The 9147-nt window shown below is 39.7% G+C and overlaps 1 pseudogene across 1 annotated transcript; it reads right to left on the minus strand.

Moving 5' to 3' along the window:
* Window positions 1-6930: 6930 nt before the first annotated feature.
* Window positions 6931-8361, minus strand: LOC309860454 (cytosolic acyl coenzyme A thioester hydrolase pseudogene; annotated as a pseudogene). The gene has a single exon. The product of its transcript is annotated as a cytosolic acyl coenzyme A thioester hydrolase pseudogene (transcript).
* Between the last annotated feature and the right edge of the window lie 786 nt (window positions 8362-9147).

Below are 9147 nucleotides of genomic sequence, written 5' to 3' on the forward strand. Positions count from 1 at the left end.
CGATCAGGGGGATCAATTTTTCCAGAGTCCCAAAATTAGAATTAAAAAAAAAAAAAAAGAGCAGAAAGCACATGAACTTTTGCAGTTCTTAGATTCCACTGTTCTCTGTTCCGTCCTTCCTCTATGAAGGAAGATGTCCTCACCCCTATAGTACCAAGCTCATTTGATCTTCCATGCTCTTGTTTAAATCCCATAATTTACCAGCTCTGGAAACAAAGAGGAGGTAAGGGGACTGTTCCAAAGTAATCGGCCCATGACAGGCTCACCCAGTAGTTTCCTGTTCATAGGTAGGCCCACTACACAGCCCCGGCTCAGGGGCAAGCAAGGCTCCAGAGCACCCAGCATTGCCTAAACCTCCATGGGGCCCTGGGTCTAGCCTTATTGACTGCCCCTGATAGGATAAGCCATTACAGAAGCAACATTTGGGGGAAGTGTCCATACCTCAAATATATTTGTTGAACTTATCTCTAAAACTCAGAGCTCATGGAGATTTCAGCATTAAGAATTGTTTTCTTCTGTTTGGGTCACAGCATGCAAAGCATTGTTACCAAGTTTTTATTTCTTTACCCTACTTCTTTGTCATGCTCTGTTGATGATGTTGAAGATAAATAATAAATAATAATAAATAATAAATGATTAAGCGTTTACTAGATTTCTCCTGCCAAGAGGTGGAATCTAGTTCCACATTACCTGAATCTGGGCTAGTCTTGTGACTTGCCATGACCAGCAGAATGCAAGAGAAGTGAGGTGGGAATTCTGAGTCTGGGTCTCAGGAACCCCCAGGCTTCCATTCTTGCCTTCTTGGGACACGATCGCCCAGGCCGACCTACTGGAGGAAGAGAGACCATGTGGAGCTGAGACAAGGCATCCCAGCTGGGCTTCCCTAGACCAAAGAGCTCCCAGGCACCCGAGACCAAAGAGCTCCCAGGCAACCTGCTCACCAACTGTGTCCACATGAGTGACCCTAAGCAAGCATAACCTAGGTGACACAAAGAACTGGGAGTCAATAAAATAACTATCGCTACGGTAGCTTACTGGTACAGCATGTATTATTAATTCTTCATGTTGCTGCAGGGATCAGAAACCATGATTGTAACATACCTAGTCCGGGGCCTGGCATACACCATGAGCTCAATATATGTTACACATCTTATTGGTTTTTTTTTTTTTTCCAAAGATTTATTTATTTATTTATTTATTTGAGAGAGAGAGAGAGCGCACGTGAGTGAGCGAGAGCGAGGGCAGGTGGAGAGGGGCAGACAAAGAAGAAGAGAGAATCTCAAGCAGACTGCACTCAGCACGTAGTTGGAGGCCAGGCTCGATCTCACCATCCTGAGACCCGAGCTTGAGCCAAATCCACACGAATCAATTGTTCAACCAACAGCAGACATAGGCACTTCCCCCATATTATTATTTTTCAACAAATTGTTTATTTCAGAAGTTGTGGAGTTAAAAGTTAAACTTTGTAAGACCAACTTAATTATTTTAGACCAATTCAACTAATTTTATAAGAACAGATGTCATACTTAACAAACTATGGTTAGAAATAAAAATTTACATTGATATCTCAGGTTGCCAAAAGATAAGTACACTCGTCATAGAAAAGCAATGAATTAGCTATTAGAAGGAATGATTTGCAATCATCCAATCTGGTGCTTGACTGCAAATAATTCACTGAGGACAAACAATGTTTGATTTGTTTTCAAAGTTCCCAAATAGAAAATATTCCAAGATTTCCCTCTGAGACTTTTTACTCCATTAGGCATGAGTACTCCTTTATATCTCAACAAATTCCACATAAGACCCTTATCATCTGGTTGCACGCTCAACTGAAATGCAGAGCTTTTGGCCACGTTCCCGTCACTAGTGTGCACATATCTGAGGTTCTCCCTATGTCAGTTACGTCAAGACTCTGGTTTTGTTAAGAAAATGCTGATAGGCCATCTTCTGATGAGTCCCATCTTGATAAATAAACTTATCTCAGGAAAAGTTGCTCTCCCAACAACTGGGTGATATTAGGCAGATTCTTATCTTATTTTTATTCTTATTTTCCATCTTGTTTCCTTCTTTGCTTATTATTTTACCTTACCCTATTTTACACATGAAGCATTCAACATTCAAGGAATTCGAATGTTTTTGCTAAAATAAGGGTGATAGTATAAGGTGGAGTTGGCATTCTCATCCTTCATAATTTGCAATCGACTATAAATTAAATGTTCTCTTCACTATTCCACTAATTATAAGGACATTGAAGGCAGAGCTCACTAGCAAAAAACTAGTCCTTGGGGGTGTAAGACAGTTTGTTAGTTAGTACAATGGTTTATGGCCCTCTGAAGAGCCACAGAACATGAAAAAATATATAGAAAGAATACCTGTGATATTAAAATTTCATAGAGGGTACAGGTAAGAAGGAAAAAAAAAATGTCCAGAATGTTTTGTTAGGGGTGATAATGAAAAGAAGGTTGAGAAAAACTGGCATCACTTTTTTTTTCCTTTTCTTTTCTCGGCTTTACTAACGTTATCACTGGAATATATTTGAAGTGTACAACATGATGATCTGATACACATATGTACTGTAAAAGATTTTCCTTATCAGGTTAATTCACACATATATCATCTCACATATTTACCCCTTTTTTGGTGAGAACATTCATGTTCTACTCTTAGCAAATTTCAATGATACAATACAAATACAGTTATACAATAATAACAATGATAGTCACCATGTTATACATTAAATTCTCAGACCTTACTCATAACTGAAAGTTTGTACACTTTTACCTCTCTATTTCCCCCACTCTGGCCCCTGGCAACCACTTTTTCACTCTCTGTTTTTGTGAGTTAACTTTCTCTTTTCTTTCCTTTTCTTTCTTTTTTTTTTTTTTCCATTTCTTGTCTTTTTTCTTTTCCTGCTTCCTTCCTTCCTTTCATTCCCTTGCCTTTCTTCCTTCTTTCCTTCCAGTTCCACATATAAATGATATTACTCAGCATTTGTTTCTCTGTCTGGCTTATTTGGCTTAGTATAATGCCCTTCAGACTCATGTTATCAAAAATGAAAAGATTTGCTTCTTTTTAAGGCTAAGTTATATGTACTATTCTTCTCTATATAATATTCTTTCTGATATAAATAATTACATATCTATATTATTATATTTATCTATATATTATATATTACATCCACTTTATCCATTCACCTAATGACAGACAGTTAGGTTGTTTCTATGCTTTGGTTATTGTGAGTAATGCTGTAACAATTGTGGGAGTAGAGATATTTCTCAAGATAATGGTTTTATTTCCTTTGTACATCAGGAGAGGGATTGTTGGAGCATATGGTAGTTTTATTATTATTTTTTGAGGAAACTCCCTAATGTTTTCACCAACAATGCCCAAGGGTTTCCTTTCTCCCTATCCTTGCCAAAATATGTTATCTCTAGTCTTTTTGATAATAGCCATGCTAACAGGTGGTTGGTGATATCTCATTAAGGTTCTGGTAATTCTGATAATTAATGATGTTGATCACCTATTCATGTGTTTGTTGGCGATTTGTACATCTTCTTTGGAAAAATATCTCTTCAGCTCCTTTGCCCATTTTTGAATGGAGTTATCTGATTTTGGAGAGTTCTTTGTATATTATAGATATTAACCTATTACTGAATAGGTGGTTTGCAAATATTTTCTCCCATTCTATAGGTTGCTTTTTAATTTTCTTGATGATTTCTTCTGCTGTACAGAAGCTTTTTAGTTGGTTTTAGCCCCGCTTGTTTATTTTTGTTTTAATCAATTTTTAATCAATTAATTCAAGTCTTTAATCCATTTTGAGTTAATTTTTGTGCATGGTGTAAGATAGTGGTCCTGTTTCATTTTTTTTTACATGTGGTTGTCCTGTTTTCCCAGTACCATTTGTTGAAAAGACTACCCACTCACCATTGTTTATTCCTGGATACTCGGTCATAAATCAATGGATTATATATACATGGATTTTTTTCTGGGCTCTCTATTCTGTTACATTGATCTACATATCTGTTTTTATGAAAATACCATATGTTATCATTACTATAGCCTTGGAATATAATTTGAATTGAGAAAGTGTGATGCTTCTAGGTTGTTCTTTCTCAAATATGCTTTGACAATTTAGGGTCATTTGTGGTTTCATACAATCTTAGGATTCTTTTTTCTATTTTTGTGAAAAAAGCCATTAGAATTTTTATAGAGATGGCACTGAATCCGTAGATTGCTCTGGATTGTGTGTATATTTTATTAATTCTTTCAATCCATGAACATGAAATATCTTTTCATTTATTTGTGTCTTCTTCAATTTCTTTCATCGATATATTTTTCAGTGTATAGAACTTTCACCTCCTTGGTTTATTCCTATTTTATAATTTTTTATGTAATTATAAATGGTATTGTTTTCTTACTTCTTTTTCTGATCCTTATTTGTTAGTATACAGTAATGCAACAAATTTTTTTATATATTGATTTTAGATTCTACAACTTTACTGAATTTATTCATTCTATCAGTTATTTACTGGAATCTTTAGGGTTTTCTCTGTATAATATGTCATCTGCAAACAGAGATAGTATTATTTCTTCCTTTTCAATTTAGATGTCTTTTATTTCTTTATCTTGTCTGATGACTCTGGCTAGGACTTCTCCTACTATGAAGAACAAAGTGGTGAGAGTGGGCATCTTTGCCTTGTTCCAAATCTTGGAGAAAAAAACTTTTCTCTTTCCATCATTGAGTATGATATTAGTTGTGGGCTTGTGATATATAGCCTTTTACTAGGTTGAGGGACATTGCCTTTGTTCCCAGTTTGTTTGAGCCTTTTTATCACGAAAAAATGTTGAATTTTGTTAAGTCCTTGTTCTTCATCTATGGAGAAGATCATATGTTTTTTTAAAGATTTATTTATTTGAGAAAGAGAGAACAAGAGGGGGAAGGGCAGAGAGAGAAGAAGAAAATTTCAAGCAGACTCTCTGCTGAGTGTGGAGCCTGATGTGGGGCTCAGTCCCACAACCCTGAGATCTTGACTTGAGTCAGGCACTCAACCAACTAAGCTACCCAAACTAAGACTATTCCCAGGAATTAGAAAATGGCACTAATATATAATAAATGCTCATTATAAAACTAAAGAATAACTACATTTTATCTTGCACGATTCATAGGTGGGAATACAGCTAGCCTACCAGAAAAACTAGAATCTAATCAAGAATGTGCACAAGAATATAGATACATATATAGTTTAGTTAATGAAAAATATTTACTAAACAACACAATTTTAATTTCCAGAAATACATTGTTTCCAGTTACCTTGTCTAAGTAAAGGTCCATTTCACCTTTACTTTTGCTAAAGTTCCAGGAACAGGAAGCTAAAGTATTACATAGATCCCACTATACATGGCTAAATAAAATAAAGGAATCTAAGGGAGCACTGTTTTCTCTCAGTATAGAAGTTTGCAAAGTCCTTAGCGGCATAGTTTAACAAAGGCAATTCAGAGAACACAATGTTAAAATAGTGGCTATTAAATGAAATAGTGATATTATTTCCTAATACACTTTTTGTAAAATTTCTTACATTCTAAGACAACAGATATAAACATGACTGTCATCAGCAAATCAAAATATATAATTATACTAATTCTGACCCTTGTGCAGTTGGAACAATAGATTTTTTATCTCATTCTCGTATTATGGCCCCTTATAAAAGTTTCATGGTATGGTAAAGTGAAACATCAAATAAAATGAAATTTGACATTTGGCAACTAACATAAATATGGAGAAGAATGAAGGTTTTCTTCAGATTACTATCAAATTTAAGTTATTTTACTATTATAGTTAGAGAAACATAGAAAACTGATTTTTTTTAGAAAACTGATTTTTAGAACAAAATCTCAGATTCTCAATTCATTATTCTTAATTTGTTTGTTTGTTTTTTTAAAGCTTTTCTATAATAGATTTTTTTTTTTTTTTTTTTGTCCTACACAGAAAATCTTTATTCATTCTTTGGTAATATCAGCTCCTACCTTTCTTTAGAGAGTTTGATTTTAGCCCTGGCATGTGTAGAACGATCATCATAGTGCCTGCCACTGTTAAAATTGGGGTGGGGGGCACATGACTCTCGCCTAGACAATCAGAGCACTTCTTAGCAGTAACCACAGTAATTGGTCCAGAGGGGGAACACAGGAGCCAAAATGACCAGTCTGTTCCTGGATATTTACATTGCAAAATGGGTACACACACATTCTCAGTTTTTCCTGGAGTCACCAAACTTGGAGACTCTAAGCCTGGAGCTAATTTCCCTCCCCCACCACATGTAGGAAGTGATTGTTCTGCACTATGAAACACCAAATTTAGTAAGCAATTAAAACAAAGACAAAAGGTAATTGTGGTGGCGTTGTTGTCTCCAGACCTATACCTGAAGTTCCCCAGGGTTGCCCTATCCCAGTAGCTCTCCGTAGGCGTCTCAGAATGGCCCCCTGAATGGCTTCATTTAAACAACCTAATTGCCTAAGCTTTCTTAAATTGAGTTTTAGGTTATTTGCAAACATAAGAATATTAACTGTAATAGAGATAGCTGTCATCGCCAACATGTATGCTTCCTACCCACACTGGGTTTTGTCACCAGGAAACTGCCACCTAGTCAGGAACCACGCTTCCCAAGCTCAAGACATTTAGGTTGGGCCATCTGAGCTGTGCTTACAAATAGAAATGAGTGACAGTAATGGATATTACTTCCAGATCAAGGTTGTTAAGAAGTGGTCACACCTCTTTCACCCTCTTTTTTTTTTTTTCTTCCGCTAGTAGATGCAGATAATGCTGTGTTAGGGATGGTGAATCTAGAAGCCATAATGAGCCTCACACCCTGGATCACTAGTTTGAGGAGAATTGTTCCCGTTCTCTTCGGGAGTTAATATGATTGAGGAAGAAACTTTTTTTTTTTTTTTTTCCAGCCAAAGAGCAGCTTTATTAGTGATGCTGGGTTCTACACACGCCGTAGTGCGCGCGCGTCTTCCCGAGGGACGCCTCGGCGGCAGGGACAACACGGGAGCGCTTACACCGGAGTCATAGAAATAAAGCTTTGGTGTGTAGGTTTTCGGGAGAGGGCACAGGTTAACACTGCAAGACGAACACTTCACACGACACCGGCTCTCAGTGTGGGTTGGGTTTTTGGCCAAGGGGGTGGATTCTACATGACTGGACTCTGGGGCCCCTCCGGGCCCAGCGTGGGGCGGCCCCTAGGGCTGGGGCTCTGGTTGACCCTACCGTTTTGCCTTCATCTGCAGGTACCGCCCTTTGCCTTCCTCAAAGCGCTTCTTCTCGTCCTCGGTCTCGGGCATGAGCTGGGGCACGGGCAGCGACTTGCCCTCCTGGCTCAGGGACACGTAGGTGAAGAAGGCACTGGCCGCCCGGTAGCGCTTCTGCGAGTTGTCCACCACGGGGTCGGCGTCCACCAGGACCTCGATCTCCATGGACTTGTTGCTCGTGAAGGTCATGCGGCCAGAGATGGTGATGACGCAGCCTTTTCTGATCTTGTCGTGGAAGTTGATGGCGTCCACGGAGGCAGTGACTATGTTGGTCTTGCAATGACGCGCAGCCACGATTCCGGCCACCTCGTCCATGAGCTTCATGGTGACACCTCCGTGCACGAAGCCACGCAGGGTGCAGTCGGAAGGCCCCACCAGGTGAATCAGGCTGGACTGGCTGTAGCTGACCGTGTTGGGCTCTGGGTTCAGGACAGGCTGGACGATGTCCCCGTTCCTCCACTTGGTCTCCATGCGCGCAAGCTTCTGGGCCTCATACCGCTTCCGGCCCTCCTCCTCCTGCTCCTGCCGGGAATACACGACTGGAGGCACCTCCAGGACCTTGTCCACGTTCTTCAGTGACAGGGGCACATACCACAGGGTAGCCTTATTGGTCAGCGTTTTAGTACCTGTGAGGATGTTTTCTGACATCACGTGGACCTGGACCTCCACGGAGTGCTTGGAGGTGTAGGTGATCTCCGCGCTGACGTGCGCCACCTCGCCAATGCACATGGGGGACAGGAAGTCGGTGCGCTCGACACGGGCCAGGGCGGCCACACAGCGCTCCCCGTTCTGGCTGTTGCAGTGCCGGGTGCTGATGATGGCTCCTGCCTCCTCGATCATCTTCAGGATGGTCCCACCGTGGACGTTGCCAGCCACATTGGCATCATCTGGCCGCATGATCCGGCAGATCTGGATGGCGGACGGGGTCTCGGCGGCGGGGCCTGACATGCCGGCGGCGACCGCGAGCGGCTGAAGGAGAGCGCAGGTGTCTGGCAGGCCTGGCGCGGAATGAATGAGCCCCGAGGGAGAAACTTTTATCATATATTTTTAAACAGTTATATATTTTGAGGAATATATGTTATAGCAGCTACTTCTATCATAAGTAATGCACTAACTATTCAATATTTAATCTTAATTTTTTTCCCCATGGCAAATGAAGTTTTTTTTGAGCCTCAGAATAAACATGAAAGATAGCCTAGAAAAGGTACTGCTTTAACCAAGCCCAGAAATATGAGAGGAATTTATTGTGTGATAAAGGAAGGGAATGGCTTTCTGATAGATGAGAAGTAAATACACAAAACATGGCAGCAAGTAGAAGCATAGAATATTCAGAGAAAAGAAATTCATTTACTTTTCATGAGAAAAGGAGAAGGGCAAAGGGAAATCAGATGAAGTAGCAGATGGGAACTTCTGGGTTCCCACGACCACACTCATAATATCCCCTTCGAGGACAGAAAGAGCAAATAATTCCTTAGGGAACTTATTGTTAGGATTCATGGCATGTGTACCAGAAAGAAATGCTGAGACTCTGCACAAAATTAACAGAGTTGGGGATTAGTTTATTTCCATAGGCACTAAATTTCAAATTGAACTTGAACTTGCGGGTAGTCAATGGCTTTTGCAGTAGCTTGGAATAAAACTGCCTAGTAAGAATTCTTTATATAAGGTGATAACAAACCAAATGAATCCTTTCTCTTGGGATGGAGGAATAGACAACACAGGGAAAGCAGATCACAGAAGCTATGGTGACAAACAAAACAGTGCAAAACTAGTGTTACAATTTTCCATCAGGCTTACAGAACAACCCAGTTATGGAAGTATCAGGACCTAAGGCCAATTTAT

This window comes from Mustela nivalis (assembly GCF_964662115.1).
Source record: "Mustela nivalis genome assembly, chromosome: 2".
Classification (NCBI taxonomy): domain Eukaryota; kingdom Metazoa; phylum Chordata; class Mammalia; order Carnivora; family Mustelidae; genus Mustela; species Mustela nivalis.